Here is an 18,794-nt window from a genome sequence, read left to right as displayed (position 1 = left end):
GAAAAAAAAAAAATAGGACTAGAGGTGGAAGAAAAGCTTCGTAGGGTGTAGTTAAATGTGGAAAAGACGCAGATTGTTTTCAGTGGATGTTTTTCAGTGTGGAGTAAAGACGAGTGATGGTAGCTGTGTTTGTGTGGAGGCTCTTCGAGGAAGTCACGCAATAGATGAGTGAAACAATCTTTCAAAAGGTGATACAGACACCAAAGAGCAGCAAAAAATACATTTCAAGTTGGCGTCCATTTTACAAGATGGCCACCATTGGCTGAATTATTTATTTTTTTGGCTGATGCAATGTTTTAGACTTCCATTAAGTCAAATTCCCTATTTTAATATTTCATGGAAACACAAAAAAATGTTTATTTTGGAGACGATATAGCACTGATGTGGTGGAACACCAAAAAGCAAAGCAGTCTGACACAGAGGTGTCCAGCTTGTTTCACTGGTTTACCCCTCCTGAAATTCTGTGACTGAAATTAACTGAAATACAGTCAAGTATATTCCGCAATACAATTAAATGTTACTGTAGAACAAGCAACCTCGCAATGTGTCAGATACAATCACGCCGTCTTGAACTGAGCAGAGACGTCAGAGCAGCGGTTTTCTTTCCTTCCATCCAGATGTTTTGGGTCGCCTCCTCTGTATCACATTTTGAAAGATTCCCCCCCGGAACCTGCAGGTATCGGCTGCGAACAAGCTCTGAACGTGGCAAACGGCTCTTTCTGAAAGCTCCTGCGGTAGATGGGTAGCCGGCACGTCGACAGCACCCAGCTGGACACATTTCTATGCATTCTTCACCCTGGCTCTCTAACGGCTGAACCGCGATGGGAAACTGCACCTCGAAACGACACGACGGACTTTAACCTGTACAGATTCTAGAAACCTCTCCTGTCTTTCCTGCTGGAACTTCCCCGTCCGTGTTTTGGTTTGACGTTGATTTCTTTGACCCCCACTGTTCTCCTGAGGAGGAGGAGGAGGACGCCCTGACCTTTCTCTGTTTGTGTTCCTGTACATAGCGGCTGACTGTCGGTCCATTAGTTCCTCATCACTGTACAGATTCATGCAGGTCCCATCAAACTTTTTTCAACATGTTCACTCCTTTTTAAGAATGAAACTAACTCGCAGCCGTCTTCATCCACCTGTACCGGAGCACGTTGTGGCCACCTCCACATAGCCATGTCTTGTATGTTCCTCCATGTGATTGTTATTTATATAGAGAACACACGCTTGTCATTTTACCCAACAATAAAAAAAAAAAAAAAAACTATATTGTGACTCACTGTATTGTTGTCTTTGCTGCAGGTAAAGAAGCTGAAAAATCTCCTTTATGAACTGAATGACTGGTTTTTATTCAACAAGGATATAGTTTATTCTTCACAAATAAATGCAGGTGGACATTCAGAACGATGCTTTCCTTAAGAGATTCTCATTACAGAAACACACAACAGCGGCAACTAGTGGACCAACATGGAAACCTCACTTTCAGCTCTTCAGGCCATGTTTTTTGAAATCAATCAATCAAACTTTATTTATGAAGCACATTTCATATTAAAACAGACACAAAGTTATTCACTGCATTCAAAACATTAAAAAAGTCCATTCTTCCCATCAATAGAGACATAATACAGTAAAACACACACAGCCACACCTTCAACACAATCGCACACATGCAAGAACACACACCCCATCAGAAAAAAAAAAAAAATTCCAAAGTTTGCAGAGTTTGAGTCAAGTTGATGATTTCAAATACAATGACCTGATTTTTCCCAAAATAAATATTTCCTTGCAATTTACTCAAAATGAAAATTTCCTTTTCACAATTTCTCTCAAACAACAACAAACTCTCAGATTTTATTTTTCACACATTTAGTGAGGTTGGACACGTTTAGTTTCTGGTGTTACGCTGCAGGCAAAGGCCACTCAGTTCAGACTTTTAGCTCACAGGTGACCCTTTTCTGATCGGTTCTGTAACCCTGTGAATGTTACAGTCCACTTAAGAGAAAAATCAGGGTCTGAAATTTCTATCATTTCCTTGGTGGTTCGGCCACATCCCAGTCTTCTGCAGGCCAGTTTTGGCCCACGGGCCTCATGTTTGACAAACCTGGTTTAAAGGACTATTCCTAGCGTTTCCAGTATGGGGATCTTCTTCATTCTGTTTGATTTCAAGCTGTGCTGGAGACTGAAAGAAGGAGTTAACTGCAGCTTTAAAGCTTCATGCAGCCGGAGTGTCTCAGAAGGACGATGAGACGAGGAGAACTGTCGCTCCTCTGCTTCACTCACACTCTGGGAGTCAGCAACACTTTCAGAGATTCATCAGCCAAACAAACCGCCTCTCTGGCAGTGATCTGTGTTTAGAGAGGATGTTGGTTTTCCTCCACAGGTAACGCTGTGTGATGTTTTCCTCTCCGGGCTGATTCATCTTTAAAACGGCTGCAGGTCCTGTCAGCTGCTTTGGGATAAAAGCTTCCTCCAAATTGCATGTGGCTGCACACTTATCTCTGAAATCCATGTGGGGGGAGCGCTCACATCCCAACAGCCCTGACACCAGATCAGCCTCTCCCACATGCACAGAAACCCTCCATATGTTTACTGTCTGGTTCTGATGGAGCTCGATCAGACCGGGTCCCAATCAACGCTGCAGTCGCAATCGTCTGGAACGTCTGAACGTTTATTAAATGACTCAGTTGTTCTGGAATTAAAGTGCCGATCGCGACTGTCTGAAAAATAATGTGTTTCAAATATCTTCAACTCTGTTAACACAACAAGGTATTGAAGGGAAAATGGAAAAACTTCTGCTGCATTTTGGGTTTTATTGCACAACAACGGCGCTCAGAGTCATTGAAAACAGCTATTTGAAAACGCCGTGACTCGATATTCCATGGAAATGGATTTGGTTCAACGATGGCAGGAACGGCCCGGCGTCTGGATGAGTGGGATTGTTCCAGCTGTTCTCCCCCTTCAGGAAACACAATGTCCCGTCAAACTGATGCAGTCTCTGAAAAACATGAACATCTGGCTGGAGCAGAGAGAAGATTTAACAGCTCGCTCTTACACTCATGTTTTGTTGTTGCGGGATTGTTGTGGTATTCATTGGTCTTTGAAGTGCCGTCACATTTTTAAAACGATGTGCGTTCCCTCAGAAATGTTAGAATAACTGAAAATTCAGCGAATTCAGCTGAAAAATCGGCACGTTGCTCGACTGGTGTTGGTTGTTTCTACAATGAAACCAAGGCCCAGTTCCATTTCTCTTTCCAGCCCTCCCCCTTGGCCCTACCCCTATGAAACGGAGTGCTGAGGGGTAGGGCAGAAAGTAAACCCCTCCGAATTGGGACACCCCTCACACAATCGCGTACATCATCAGTAGTCGCCGCTGCCGATGACGTAGCAGATGCGACAATTGTTTGCCGAAGAAGAAGGTTTTTCTTACATTTTTAAACTTTATTAATTGACAAAATACTGACATTTCGTTGCGGACGTCGCCATCTTGCCGATCTTGGAAGGCTTGCTGAGAAATCTGTCATCCAGTGGCGGCCGGTGGCGAGGGGCGCTTGTTTTGTTCACCTAGACCGTGACTGGCGGGCGGGGTTAGTTCACTTCCACATTGGCGGGAGCGCTCGTTTCCCACCCGCGCATTCCAGGCGGGCAGTGTTGAAGAAAACAGTTTATTGAAAATAATCGTCTATCTGTTGTGTTTGGAATGCGCCTGGAATGCGCGGATGTGGAAGCGATCGCTCCCGCCAATTCGGAAGTGAACTAACCCCGCTCGCCAGTCATGGTCTAGGTTGACAAAACAAGCGCCCCTCGCCATCGGCCGCCACTGGATCATACCCCTCCATTTGAAGAGTGCCTCTCGAGAATCTCCGTTTGGAGGGGTGACCGGCCCTCCCCCTTGGCCCTACCCCTCTGTCATAATGACAGTTGGGACACTCCTAAACCTCCACGTGAACGCGCAAAACGAGGGGAAAGGCCAAGAGGGAGGGCTCAGGGGTGAAATGGGATTCAGCCCAAATGCTGCAGAGATCAATATGATCCGTGGGAGAACGAGGAGAACAACAGACTCTGAACATTAACAACGGAGAACACGGACTTTCATAAGGACAGAACACCAAGTTGGGTTATTACTGCCTGGCGTCTGTCCCAACAATATTACTATTGTTATCCAGACAAAAAACTCAAAAGCTTTATGTTCCTCTTGTAAACAGAGCCTAAATGTATCCCTGACATTTTGTGGCTCACAGAGTTTTCTTCCTTTTTGATGCTAAAGTTCAATAAAAGATGGAAGAATCGTTCATATCAGACGGTTGATAAATAACCCGATAAATCTTCCTGCAGAGATTCGGTGCAGTTTTCAACAAACAGGCTTCAGAACTCCTGAAGTGTCAGGTGAGCCAGCCAAGCGCCTGAAGGGAATTAGCTGCAGCTGTGTGCTTTCTGTGTGTAAACGTGTGAACATGCAAACCCTCCAGCTGATGACTGGTGTTGGGTTATTCATCCCGGGATGTGCAGAGCGGAGCTGCTCCTCCTCATCAACGCTCCCTGATGCTTTCCTGCTTTTCTATTCCTCCTCCAATCACAGCCGCTGTGCGTTATATTAACATTCTCCAGCCAAGCAGGCGTGCGAATGGGGACGAGGTCCTGGCAGTTCCTTAATTATCCGCTGTCAGTGCTTTATCTCGCGGCGGTCACGTGGGAGGTCCTGGTCTCCTCCCCCCACGCCCGGCCGCCATCAGGAGGATGAAGCAGCAGACTCTGCCTCTCTCCATCACAGCCGCGCAATCACGCCGCCGGCTCCTCCATCGTGCGTCCGAAGGGCCTGCCGCCCGGCGGGGACGACTGATTGAGGCGGCCTCCTCATCCCGCATTCCCCCCGGCTGCTCCTCGCTCCCCCGCCCGGGAATAATCAGCAGGCTTCTGTGTGGCGCTGCGAGGCAGCACTTAGGAAATGGATTTTCTCTCACAGAAACAAATCGTCACAAACTCCACAAACGAAGCGGTCACAGCGGAGCAGTGAGCAAAATGCAAATGAAGAGAGCGGGACTGGATCGCAGCAGCGAGCGTGCACTTTGGACAGATTAAAGCCCGGCGACGCGCTTCACTACTGGTGATTAAACTTACTAATAGTTGGCAAAAACAATTATACAGGATAAAATTGGACTTTTAAATCACTTTCAGTGAAAAACAGAACAAACACATTAGCAAACAGTTACACGCTTTTTGACCCTCAGTGAGATAAAAGATACTTTCAACGACTTCGCCGTAAATGTTGTGATGTCGTGAACTTTTCTCAGGATGTGCTCTGAAGCCCTGTTCAGACAATGTTTTCAAGTGCAGCACAAAACTTCTTCTGCGTTTTGTGCGTCTGTTCACACGACAGCAGGATCCAGAGTCACTGGAAACACAACTTTCTGAGAGCATCTTCTACAGCAGTGGTCCTCCACCTGTTTTTGCACCACAGAATGGTCTTAAAGAACATTCTTTTTTGCAAGACAGTGTATTGAAACGCCATAACGATGCATGAAAAAAAAACTGACAGAGTTCAGTGCAGGAAAGATGGAAGTGAAGCGTTTTTCAAAACAAAACTCAATGTGGACTAATGGAAATTTAAATGTACGCTTTCAAAATAAAGTTTTTTATTCTGTCTTTGCATCCAGGTACCAAACGATCCATGGATCGCTGCCAGTCTGCGCTCCACTGGTTGGGGATCCTTGTTCTACAGTGTTGAGTTTTTCTGCCATTTTCAAAACGGCGGTAAAAGGCAGAACTTTTAGATTGACTGGTTTTAATTTTAAAATCAAATTTAAATTTGCTTCATTAGAATCTTTTTTTTAATAAGGGGACGAAAAAACTTATTCAGCAAAAACTGAGCCGACTATCCTGTTGATTACAACAGGTTTGTATTTGTGTCATCCCCAAATAAAATTTCCCTCCTGGTATCTGTAACCAGACTCTGAACAAAACCTGAATAGAAATAAATCATCACTCCTCCTCTCGCCAGTTCGGACTGTTAGATGGAAAGTTAAATCAGTCCGACTGAAGGTTTAAGTGGGGACACATGTTGCTGGTCGCAGCCCCTCCAGACAGCAGCCTCTCCTGCTGAACTCGTCTTATCGTCATGCTGAGGCGGCCGTCGCCACACCGAGGCCGGCAGCGCCGCGGACAGCGAGCGCGGCGGAGTTCTGTCATCCGGACACGGCCGACTGATCCGGTCCTGATAGTCGGCCCCGGTCGGCCATGACGGGAGCCAGCTCCCCGCTTAACATGCACCTTGTCCGTCCTTTTGCTGTGCAGCGTGCTGCGAAAAGGCCGCCGAGGGAGCGCTCCGCTCGCCAAGGTCGACCCGGGAAGGATACGACCGGCAGGGACGGTCGCAGTGGAAAACAGAGCTGCTGGAGAGAAACCCGGACCGCTGGAGCAGCGAGAGTCCAATCTGCAATTCAATTAGACAGAAATCACCTGAGCAGGGGGCAAAACCAACAGTTCACGGATTTCAACAGTCTCAAAGCACTTCACACTCCTTCAGTCACGCTCACACACCAATCTGTGGAGCGTTCAGCGTCTTTCAGGACACTGAGCCTCAGAGGGAGGGACGGGGCCACGGTGAGACGGTGGACGGAGAGACGGGGAGAGGAAAGAAGGGAAGGCGAGGCTACAGATGGACAGGGAGATGGACAGATGGGGGGACGGGGTCAGAAAATCTTCTGACATCAGTGTGACTCTCTGACAGAGGCGACTGTTTCAGAGAAGACTTTGAAGGTCCACGATTTTCAGTCTGAACCTGAAATAAAACCTAAAAACTGCATCGTTTTCAGTGTTTCTGTCGTCTCCATGGAGACGGACACTGATTTGAAAATGTTGCAGTGGAACTGATACATTTTCACTTGAAATGTCATGTAAACGGGCCTAATGAGCCATTTACTGATAACAAAAAGACTTTTTACCTTTTAACTAGACCTGTAATTCTAAATGTGACGCACACTGTTACACTGAATGAATAGTTATGTATGTTTGTATTTATCAAGTATATGACATGTATCTGTGCTTGGTTCCTTCATACAGATTGATTAATTAGCAGTCCTGAAACATACAAGACTAGTGAAGTTAGTTTTAACCAGTTCAATGATCATATATGAGCCACGGTCTTTATCGAAACTCCCTGTGTGAATTCCTGTAGGCTTCTGTCGGTCACTAATGGAATCCAGGAAGAAGATTTAACATCCATTATCTCCCCGACTGGCTGTCCGTCTGGACCCCACAGCTTTCAAACCGCACAGCCTGACCTTGACTGAAGCATTCAGCAACATGTTCGATTCCATCCGGGCACCGAGTGAGAAGAACGTGTTGAATGATCGGAAGGTCAGCTCTCTGGATTCGTCTGGAGCGGGAGGCTGGACCGAGCCGAGCCGCTCGTCCTTCGGAGGATTTACGGCTGCAGCGTCGGGGGGAGGACGGTTCTGGAGCGCAGTTCGACCGCTGCCGGGAGGAAGCGTCACGGCGCTCCTCCAGCTCCAAGAGAAGCTGCTTGCAGAGGAGATCCTGTGGTTCTTCAGCCTTCAAGGACTCCTTCATTGCTTCACTGAAGAACTGGACTGTGACCGATGACAGACTCTCACTGGCTTTGGTTTGTTTACAGGATGGATGATATCTGCTTTAAAGCATCCGGTCTCATCATTACCAGACTGACACCCGTTCATTTAAAGAAGCTGCAGAAATGTCAAGTTTAACGCATTTTAAATATAAATCTCACCCGTTTCTATTAGGCTCGCTGTAATTCAATCCGTTCTCGAGCTGTGTCTGTTTGTATTATTAACAGTTTGACAAGAAACACTCTGAATATTATAAAATAAGCAATAATACAATCATTTAAAGGACAAGGCCAGCCTGCTCTCAATTAACTGGTTCTAACCCAATCCTATTAGCAGTAATGATGTGTTTGTGAAAAGATGCTAATGGCTGCTGAAATCCAATAATGAAAATCCAATAAAAAGTGTTTTTCCCTGCTTGATAGTTTCAGCTGGGATTTCTCTGCACTGCTGTTTCATATGGACGTTTCACTTTATTCAAATTGAGTATAAAAAGCTCCTCATTTTGAGGATGTCGTCATGCTTTTGTTGGGCCGAAGGTAGATTTTGATATTTGCCATGCTGAGATAAACTGACTCCTGAGAGGCAGCGCCTGTTTCTTATTGGCTTCTATAGTTAATTTTATCTAAGTGTTGCAGCCAGGCATCACACTGACAGAAAATAGAACTATTTAAATCTATATATATATGAATATAATTGTGAGAGGAATGTTCTTATTACTGCTGACTTGAAACATACCACCAGTGTATTAAAGACATGCCGCGGGGAGAAGCTAATTCTCACTGTTGTTATATTGTTTGAATTTCTTTAAAAAGAAAAGTTAATGTGAGGTCTTAAACTTCTGAGCCGAGTTCTATTTAAAGTTTAATAAACAACTTCATGAAGTGAGGACTGCACACGGAAGAAGTGATGACAGACGGTTATTTTATAATACGGAGAAAACGCTGGTCTGTACCTGCTGAACCGTCATCGCCTGAACTCAACATGAACAAAGAAGAAAACAAACAAGGCAGGGGAAGGTCGGCGCCCACGTTAATGAGAGAGAAAACATTTCATGAGGAGACTAACTGGACCGTCTGTACAGTGATATTCTTAAGTTCTCCTTCATATTTCCTCATAAAACAGGTGAATTCATATGATTAAATGTTTAGCTCTTCATCTTCCGGGCCGCAGCCAACAGGAATACATCCCTGTTACCGGGCAGAGCTCATGTTTTCTCACCGACACGCCGGCGTTTCTTGGATTATACAGCAGGTTTGCGCACATGCAGCTGCTGGAAGTCACGACGGAGCGATCAGACCGAGGAGCAGCGCTGATGGAAACCTTCCTGTGTGAGCGCTCACCGCTGAGAGAGGCAGCACTTTGACTCACATGATTTGGAGGAGGTGTAAACTTCTGGCTTTGTTCCAGCGTGAGACTCTCACCACAATGCAGCTGGGAAATTAAAGTTTTCAGGTGATGATTCCAGTGCAGGAGGTTTTATTTTATTATTATTATTATTTTTTTTTAATCATTTTTCTTTATATAAAACATAAACCCTTCATGAGAACTTCCTGTTCCACTGAGAGAAGGACGCCACTCTGGTTGTCATGTTGAACCTGTGATTTTCTGGTTCTGCGATTGATCGCGGGGTTCTCTGTAAGGAGGTCACACTGATCCTGGATCAGTTTCACCTGACTTGATTGTGTTCTCATCCTGCTTGGTCTTTAGAGGAACCAGTTAATTCTGAACCCTCTGCTTCAGTTTTTACGTGGGATTGTGTAAAGGAGGCTTTTTTTAAGCCGTAGAAACATTTGTGTGAAGTTTTCAGGTTTATGTTAGTATTTCTTCAGCTCTGAAAGCAGACGGTCACATCCATTCGGTCTAAAAGGCTAGCAGAAGCCTCTGAACAAACGGACAATCTTCACATGAAGACTCAGAGCAGGCAGGAATAACTGAATGGCGTTCTCTGCGGCTCCGGCAGCGCCGCCCACTGCCAACCTGCCGTTAACGCTTCCTCCTGCAGCCGTCGGCTGATGGAATAATACTCAAAGTGCGGCTGTCACTCCCATGTTAGCAGAATGAGAAAATGCCTGCCTGACACTTTGATTGTGTAAGTGAAAGAGAAAGTTCTAATTCGTGGGCTGCATGCGCAGCGTGCCTCCGTCCGCCCGCCGGGGTTCTGCCTGCCGCCGCACGAGCTGCCGTGGAAGCTTTCCACAGCTGAAGGCTCAACAGGCTGGAGGGGAACTTTTAGTTTAGCCTTCCACTCTTCTCCTGTTGCCATCACTTGTATTTAAAGAAGAAATAAAGTTATGAGAGCTTTTAGTCTGTGAAGCGTGGCCAAGGATCCCTCAGCTGTCCTTTCACAGCCAACAAGGACAAAGTGTGAGAAAGCACAGCGGCGCTGAATCAAACTGCTGTTTGAGGCTTTGAAGCAGATATTCCGTCCTGCTCGGTGTGTCTGTGTGTGTTTGTCCCGTGATGGATGAATCCTGTCGGCGCTCGCAGGAATTAGCTCCAGGCCTCCGACGCCCAGAGCTGGAAAAACTGGTTTAGAAGACGGAGAATGAAATATTTACTGTCAAGAGAGTGAAAAACTCGAACGTCACTGCGCCTGAAGTGACCTGCAGGGTGTCAGAGACAGACTCTGACCGACCGACGACCATTTCAGAACTTTAGTTGTGTTTTGTGTGTGTGGTTTTATAGCAAAAACAAACAGTGCCAACTAGTGGCCTGGCATGCTAACTACAACACACTCAGCTGTTCTGTCCTCTGTCTGAACAGACAGCGTTTTCAGAACGTCAGAACAGTGGAGTAGTGGAATGTATTTGCACTCTGCACTGAACTTATAACCTGTTAGATTCCCAGTTTGGAGCCTTTGTGTCCCTGTGTTCGCTCTCTGAGGAACTTTGTGCTTCATTCTGTGTATTTATATCACCCAAAGTACTGAAGCAGTTACACACATCAGTCTGACTGGATGGAAGAACAATCACTTGAACTCTCCTTCATGTTCAACAGAGAACACTTCTGCATATAAAAGTACAATTAAATCATCAGATGAATGTAGGAATGCTCAGATATCCCACATCAGAGTGTTTCATTGCGTCTTTAAACGAGTGCTGACAGCAGCAGGGATTAACCTTCACCTCTCTCTCTGATATCCTCGGTTTCCTTTCAAATTACTTCAAATAATCAGTCCTTTCAAAAACAGGCCACTTCTTTAAACTGTCTTCAGTCCCTCATTTATATATTTGTTTTAATCCGCCCTCCGAGCTGCGGACTGTTATCTCCTGCTGACAGCATCTGCTGCGAGGCGACAGCCGGATTACACACAGATTACACACATGACTGTATGAAGAGTGTAAGAGAATAGGAGTCATTACACACCTTCTGCTGCATCAGATGGTGTGTGTGTGTGTGTGTGTGTGTGTGTGTGTGTGTGTGTGTGTGTGTGTGTGTGTGTGTGTGTGTGTGTGTGTGTGTCTGTGTGTCTGTGTGTGTGAGTCAGACGGTAGACCGAGGGTTGGCGCCTCGATGTGTGACAGAAATCTGCTGTCTGCTTCATTCAAAGGATGTCGAGTTCCAACCCAGTCAGTGGACTCACACACACACACACACACACACACACACACACACACACACACACACATGCACACACACATCACACACAATAAAGTGATATCACAGCTCCAACAGTTCTGCAGAAGGTATTGAACCAAATAAATTCAATTTAAACAGCAGGAGGGGTTTTTTTAACGAGACGTCTCTAACTCTGAATATATTTTCAGTGTTTTCCAGCCTCTCCGGTACGTCTACATGAATACAATGTGTTTGGTTGGAGAAGTGAGAGTTGGTGAGTTTGACGTCGAACAAATTAAAACTTTCCTGCAAAAGGATTTAGAGCGTCAACTTCACAATTTCACAACATTATTTAAAAAGATTTTAAGAGTGTACACTCAGTGGGCAAATAAGCAGTGATTCAGGATGAAAAGATGGAATTTACGGTTCGGTTTGCACGACAACATTTTCAGGTGAAAAAGCTCAACAACGAGTTTAGATCCACTGAGGAAATGATTTTTTGAAAAATGCTCTCATGCTTCGTGGAACTGAGAGAAAGCACAATTTTCTGGAAACCCTCGGCTCCGTCTCCGAGCAGACGGTCATGGAACGGGTGCCGACTTTAAAACGTTGCTGTGTAAACGGGAAAAATTCCAGAGAGTGTGTGAGAGATTCACAAGCGGTGCTCAGGTGTCCTCTTCATGTCTTTATTCCACTTCTGCTTTTCTCTCGTGTTCATTTTAAACATCAGTTCATGTCTTCAATCAGTTCAAGTCTGATCCCATGTCTCAGGTTGGAGGAAAAAAAAACAATCACCTATCAGCTCAGCTGATCCTCGTGTCAAAACAACTCAGAATGATGTACAAGCACCTCTGTGTTCGTTCGTGTGTGTGTGTGTGTGTGTGTGTGTGTGTGTGTGTGTGTGTGTGTGTGTGTTTTGACAGATGAGGATTTCCTGTAGGAAGAAAGTTGAATTCTAACGAACCTTGAGAAAGGTGTGAGAGCAGAGGAAGACTGGATGTCCTGCCGGTCGGTGCTGAATCCTTCCTCACTCTTTATTTTAATGATTTAAAGATGACTGAGGATTCATCTCACCTGCTTTGCGTTCGGCGCTGCAGCAGCACTGAGCTGATTGAAGTGGAGCGCTGTCCAGACATGTTCTCCCTGTGTGAGTTTCCTCTGCAGGAGGCCAAACAGCCCACGTCTCACTGATGGACTGCTGGATGTTCACAGTGGCTTTATTCATAAATCAATAATACAGATGGATGAGGAGACGGTGGTCACCGTTACCAGAGCTGAACCAGCAAAATGGAGCCATAACCTTTAAAAGTAAAGTTTTTCTGTTTGTGGATTATATAATGAACACATTTTACACAAAACCAAACAGTTGATGCAGAAATTGACTCCAATCTCAACTCAAAGCCACGTGCAATGACGCAAAATCCATTAACTGTCCTTGAAACTTCTCCTGCAGCTGGTGCATTGTGGGGTTTTTTTTTTCTCCAAACCCTCCGTCAGCATGGGTTTGAGGCTAGTTTTAAGCATCCAGGTAGTTTTCATGGCAGCATCAGCAAGAACTCAGCTCGACTCTTACTGTTATCTTCAGTGCTCTGAAGAAATTAATAAAAAAAAAAAAAAAAAAAGAATCAATGATTTCTGTGTGGTTTGCCGGTTTAGGCCCACGGGCCTTATGTTGGACATGTGTTGTCTACCATTCTGACTTCTTTGTGTTGAAAATGTTAAATATAACAATGCAAAGAAGACCAGAGAAATGAAAGTGCTATCCAAAGCGGTTAACCCTTAAAAATCATCAAACTAAATTCATTTTGAGGCAGAAATTATCTTGTTGAGACAAACTAAAATTGTAAAATGTTGAATAATGTGTTATAATTCAGCCCTGAAGTGTCTTTGAGGTTATAAACTGCCGGTGGCTGTGAATGAAACACATTTTTCCATTTCCCCTGACGACCTTCAGTCACATCCGTCAACGTTTGAATGAACTTTATTGACATATTTTGAGCTGCGACAGCCCGAGCAGCCCGTCCCTCCTTCAGACGTTCATTCTGTTAGTGAGAACTCATCAAGCATCTGAACCTTCCAGGTTGGAGCAGTAATTATTCAGCGCGGCGGGTTTTGGTTCGACTCAACCGAAGCTCATTAAACGATGTTTTTACACCGATGCTGTAAAATTCAGCTCGTCTCATTAGGTCAGGCTGTGCAGTCTCTGACCTCATGTTAGCATACATAAAAGTTGCAGGCACATATTTCCACTGCAGATCAGCCAGAGCGCCGCCGCCGCTGCTGGGTAAATGGTAAGACATCTGAGACTGAGACGGAGCAACAAAGCATTAATACTGGAGGAAGGTTTGAGAGCGTTGAGAAGCCGGAGCTGCGCGGCGCTTGGCCTTTGTTTCAGAGCTGCCCGGTCGATCGCGGCTGCAGACCTTTGCTGCACGTCGTCCTCAGTTTCTGCTTTTACTGTCAACACTCTGACCCGATCAGCAAGTCACATAAAGTATTCATGGAGAGTCCCATTTCCTTTTATCGGCTAATTCAAGTCGTTTGCATCACTAAAGAAATTTGTGCAAAACCCTTAAAGGGAATGAAGAGAGGAAGACGTTTCTCTGGTTTTTAATGTGTCTCTGTGCCAACTGTTCATTGATCTTTTGTTCTGTGTTAAATAATCATAAAGTGGTTTATGATTTATTCATCCAGCCAGGCTGAACCCGGCGACTCTACATTCAATGAAGTCATTTTCATCCAGTCACAAACTCCCACCTATAATGGTCCCAGTGCAGATTCTCCTGGTCCTGGTCCTGGTCCTGGTCCTGATCCTGGTCCTGATCCTGGTCCTGGTCCTGGTCTCAGTCCAGATCCTCCTTGACTTGGTAGTTTTAGAGTTGACAGTCACTGTAACAGCGATCCAACATGGAGTTCTGTCCATATCAATGTCTGTGTTCTCCATTGCTAAACAGCACCAGCTAGTGGGCCAAGATGAAAACTACATCAGTTTCAGGGTCTGCTGTTTCCATGGAAACAAACTTCATTTCAAAACATTTAAAAATGAAACTTTTCTGAAGCAAACACTCCAAAATGAAGCATTTTCACGTGAAACGTTCAAACGAGGCTTTAAAGACGACGTCCATCATCTCGTCCCGGGTGAGGGCTGTCTGAAAGTGCTCAGACTCGAACCAGGGTTCCACCATCCAGGTGTCGCCGAGTCACCACACTGCTGGCCTGTGAAGTTTGTTCTGAGCAAAACATGAACGGAGCGCTACTCCACCCGCTGAACGAAGCCCAATAAGACACAGCTCCCCTGGAGGCTAACGGGCTCTGGAATATCTGAGGCTGGACACCAGAGCAGTTCTTTATACACAGAGCGCTCACCCTTGGAACATTTGTGTTTGGTGGAAAATCCCCAAAAAAGGAGAAGGAGGCGAACATGGACGCGGTCGTGGCTCGGAAAGTGAGGCGAATTTGGGATGCTGATTTTACAAAGGGAGTGTTAGAATTGCATGTTAAGAGCATTTACTGAACAAAACACACTACATGTAAACATAACAAACGATACTGTCAGAATTTTATTGCAGCTGATCTTTGGTCCCAGATGAAGACGTCGACCGTCCTTGACCCGCTTCCACAGGGCGAAGCAGGACCATGGATTCAGAGCCAGGACCAAAGATCCCTCTGATTCTCTCACGATCGTCTCACTTTCGTCTGGGATGGCCGAAAATCGCAGAGTCCGTACTGGTCCTAACAGGAAATAAAGATGTCTCTGTGGAGAAACATGAAGATGTTTCTCTTTGTGTTCTGTGCTCGTTAAGACTCGAGGCGCTCTCTCTCTCTCTCTCTCTCTCTCTCTCTCTCTCTCTCTCTCTCTCTCTCTCTCTCTCTCTCTCTAATCTAACGTGTGGAACCTGAAGGTGTGTGGCTCTCCGCTCTGTGGGGACGTTTCAGTTCCATTTGGAGCCAAAGCTGTCAGATGTTCAACACCTTAACAAGGTTCTAAACTTCAGTCTCACACGTTCCCCGACCACCGTAACACTTCCTATCCTGGGACAGAAAACACCAGGAGGCTGTGTGTGTTTGTTTTTGTTCTGACTCGGAAAAAAAAAAGCTGCCACATATGGCACAAGCATAAACAGTTATTTCCTGCAGGAGAACGCTGTGCACAGGTGAGTTGGAGGCAATTCAGATGCAGTGGAGCAGGCAGGCATATATTTCCCGAAATAATATGGAGGCAGCCAATCCCGGCCGCCTGCGACCCTCCGCAGCTCCCCGCCCGGGACTGCAAAGTTTTTCTGGGGAATATAGCGAACACAGACGGCGGCACGCTCATCATTTATCACTGCAAAGTCCTTCAGCTCTGCTCAGACTTGGTGAAATTACCTGGAGCCGTTTCAGAGCTCCCTCCAGCTTTACACGCTTTACTCCGACGTGCTGAGGCGAGTCAACATGCAGGTTTACAATCGACGCGCTCACTTGGAGAAACACGGTTTGTAATCAAACCCACACACGATCCACTCACCCAGCACGTTCAGACTTCAACAACTCTCATTTAAAGAAGACCATGCTTAGACTGTGGACTTCATCAGGACATATTTTCTGTGTCGTACCTTAAATTTTGACTTTATGAGGAACAATCTAATAGTAAATTAATTAGCTGCAATGCTTCAATACATTGATTAACTTTTCCTGCATCAGCTGCTGCAGCTCCACTGGGCTCCGAGCTTCATTCAGTCGCAAATTAACATGAAAAAGATACAATATCCAGAAAATCATTCCTGCATAAACAAGCTAAAACACAAAATCCTGGTTTGATTCCTGAAGCTTTCACGGGAACCCCCCCTCAGGAGGCAGGCAGACTGAGAACACAGACCGTTTACCCGAGTGAGCACTTCAGCAGATTTTATGTGGGTTCTTGTAAAGTCAGGTCTAAATTGTTTTAATCTCAGAGTAATACTTATGCTGCTGACTGGCAGAGACGCAGACGTTTAATACTCAGCTGATTAGTTTCATGCAACTGTGGCAGAACTGCGGAGCAGTGGTTAGTGCTCTAATCTCACAGCAAGATGGTCCCAGGTTCAATACTGGCCAGGGGAGAAAGAGTTCCTCTGAGGTTCTAAACCATGCGTGTGAGGCCTTCAGGACAATTTTCTGCTGTTTGACTGAGAGCAGCGTTCATGAGAAAAGCCTAAATGTGACAAAGAACTCACAAAGGCTGAACTGTGGAGATGCTCAAGGCTGCGGGAATCAGCAGACTTTGCCAGCATCAACCCCAAGAAATCCTCATGTGATGGTTTTGTTCAGCTCATCCTGGACCAGTTTGGGTTTTTATTATCAGTAGTCTGTTCCTAATGTCATCCGCTGCTCCTTCTCATCTGATTTGCGGTGTGAAGCCATTGTTTCAGGTGTAGGATGAGCGGCGTCTCCGCCCGTCTGCCGTCTGTCACAGCCTGTCCGTCGTCTGCGTCTCCCGAGCTGTCTGGTGTGTAAAGCAGAGCATGTTCTCCGTGATGGATTGCCACTATTTGTATGCACATTGCGCCGTGTGTATTTTTCTTTTATTACTTTAACCTTGATTAGTATGGAAATAGGAAGGAATGATTCGGGACGGCGTTTGCCTTGCAGAGCAGCAGTTCACTCTGAGCAGATCTGATTAAAGGAGGAACGTCTGACAGTCTTTACAAAATGCACGACGCTGCTGAAATCACACCCTCGGATTCTCATTTGCAGTCTGCGGCTGGAGCAGCATTTCTTAATTTTGGCCCAAACAAACGCAGGCATGTTGAATACCTGTGTCACACAAAACAAAGTCAAGTCATTAATTATGCTGCAGGCTAAAAAAAGGAAACTCTCCTCTGCTTTCACTGTCCCCTGTGTTTCCTGTGAATCAGTGTCTGCAGGCAGCTCCCAGGACTTGTTCAGTTTGTCCCGGTCATGTTTTCCACACAGAGCTGCATCTAATTATCAGGCAGAGGATCCACGAAAAGAGATGCTGTTCCGGTTCATCTAGACTGGGCTGGACAAACAGCACCAAAATAACCTTTGGTGCAGAGTATGTGTGAGGAAACGTATCCAGGTGGCCAGCGTTCAGGTCAGCACCACCGAGATCTCAGCTCGGCCCTCAGGATGGGTTCTCCTTCCGTAGGGCATCAAATTACCAACAAATCTGCTGCACACTCCACCAGCTAGCGAGCTGAGAAATGTTTCTCCATCATCTACAGCTGGCTGTAACTGTCTGACCAATCTGGGACAAAAACAGAGAAAAACAGAAGTGCCTTAGTCTGTGAACAGAAAAGTCTGTCCAGATTGTTGAATTCAGCTGCAGTTAGCATCAAGAAAAAGGCAGTTTGTCACGTTCATTTGTAGCTTTGTTGGAGAGATAATGCAGGTAATTTTTTTTTTTTTTTTTTTAAATGATATTGGTATATAATGGATATTGGTATTTAATGATACTGGTGTAGCTCCCCCCCCCCCCCCTCCCCCTCCCCCCTCCACTGTGAAGGATTGCGTTCCAGTTTTCAAGAACTTTTTTTTCCTGTTGCTGAAAGAACACCCCCAATCAAGGTCATTTCTTTAAAAAAAAATATTGAAGTCCCGGAAGAAAAAACAAAAAAAAAACAAAAAACAACTTCGCCCCGGCTTGTCCATGATCTCTCTCGAGATCGATGGAGCTCGTCCTCATCGACAAAAAATCGATGGACTGCCAATGCAGGTGAAAGCAGTCATCTAATGTTTACCGGGAGAGTGAACGATAAAGTGATTAAGTGGTGGAGATTTAAAAAATGGCCGAAGCAGAATCTGGTGAATGTTCAACGCTGCAGGCTTTCTTTAAGTGAACTGTTGAGGGTGTTTGGATGTGAACATGTAAAGCAGTCCGAACTCTCCTGGGATGAGGCAGTTTTAATGTTCAGAGTGTGAATGGTAATGTAACTTTGTCATCGATCCATTTCATTACAGACATTACAACAGCCAGCCCTGGCCTGGCCAGAGCCGTAGAGAGAGAGTTGCAACAATGACCGTGGGGTTCCACCATGTTTTTGTTTACCTGTCATCTCTGTGTGGTTTATTTTCAGGGGTTACTGGCCATGTTCACACATCAGTGCCGTCAAAATGTTGAACTGAGGCAGCATGCCTGGGTGTTGTACAGGAAGATCATGTGGTTGATTGTAGCAGGTTGAGAAAAAGCTGGGTGTCTGTATGAAGCTCTTATAGCTCAAAATCTAGTCTATCATGCCATATAGCCATGTCTAACTTATTAGGTATAAAATAAGCTTTTTGAGAAGTATAACAGCTTCAAATAATATTCTGAACTTGCTTCAAACATAGCGACTCAACGCTTGGAGAAAACAATTGTCGTAACTCTCTCACTATACGGCTCTGGGCCTGGCATGTTGTGTACATCTGTTTCAGTATTTCTGCAGTTAAATGTGCAACTTTTCCCGAACAAAAACAAAAATGAAGCTTCTTTACCTGAAATGTTGTCGTGTAAACGAGGTCCGAGTGCCGTAAATAACTTCTGAACTTAATGAACTCAGTCAAAAGAACCATCATTGTTTGGGATGAGTAGTAAATGAACAAAGTCTGAGAATTTATCTTTCAGCTAACAGCTGCGGTTCCGTTCATTCAGGGATTCGATCTGATAAATAAACATGGATGTCATTTCCTGCACAG

General features: G+C 45.3%; 1 protein-coding gene across 1 annotated transcript in view; it reads left to right on the top strand.

Moving 5' to 3' along the window:
- fstl5 (follistatin-like 5) overlaps positions 1-12,224 on the top strand; it is a 172,681-nt gene extending 160,457 nt beyond the window's left edge. Inside the window, exon 19 of the mRNA XM_030107254.1 lies at positions 12,213-12,224. The gene's annotated coding sequence lies outside the window, so the exon portion shown is untranslated. The remainder of the gene's footprint in view (positions 1-12,212) is intronic.
- Positions 12,225-18,794: the final 6,570 nt, after the last annotated feature.

The sequence above is a fragment of the Salarias fasciatus genome, chromosome 2 (assembly GCF_902148845.1).
Source record: "Salarias fasciatus chromosome 2, fSalaFa1.1, whole genome shotgun sequence".
In the NCBI taxonomy this organism is placed as follows: domain Eukaryota; kingdom Metazoa; phylum Chordata; class Actinopteri; order Blenniiformes; family Blenniidae; genus Salarias; species Salarias fasciatus.
Note: the sequence above shows the minus strand (reverse complement) of the source record. Positions and strands in the feature narration are given on the sequence as shown.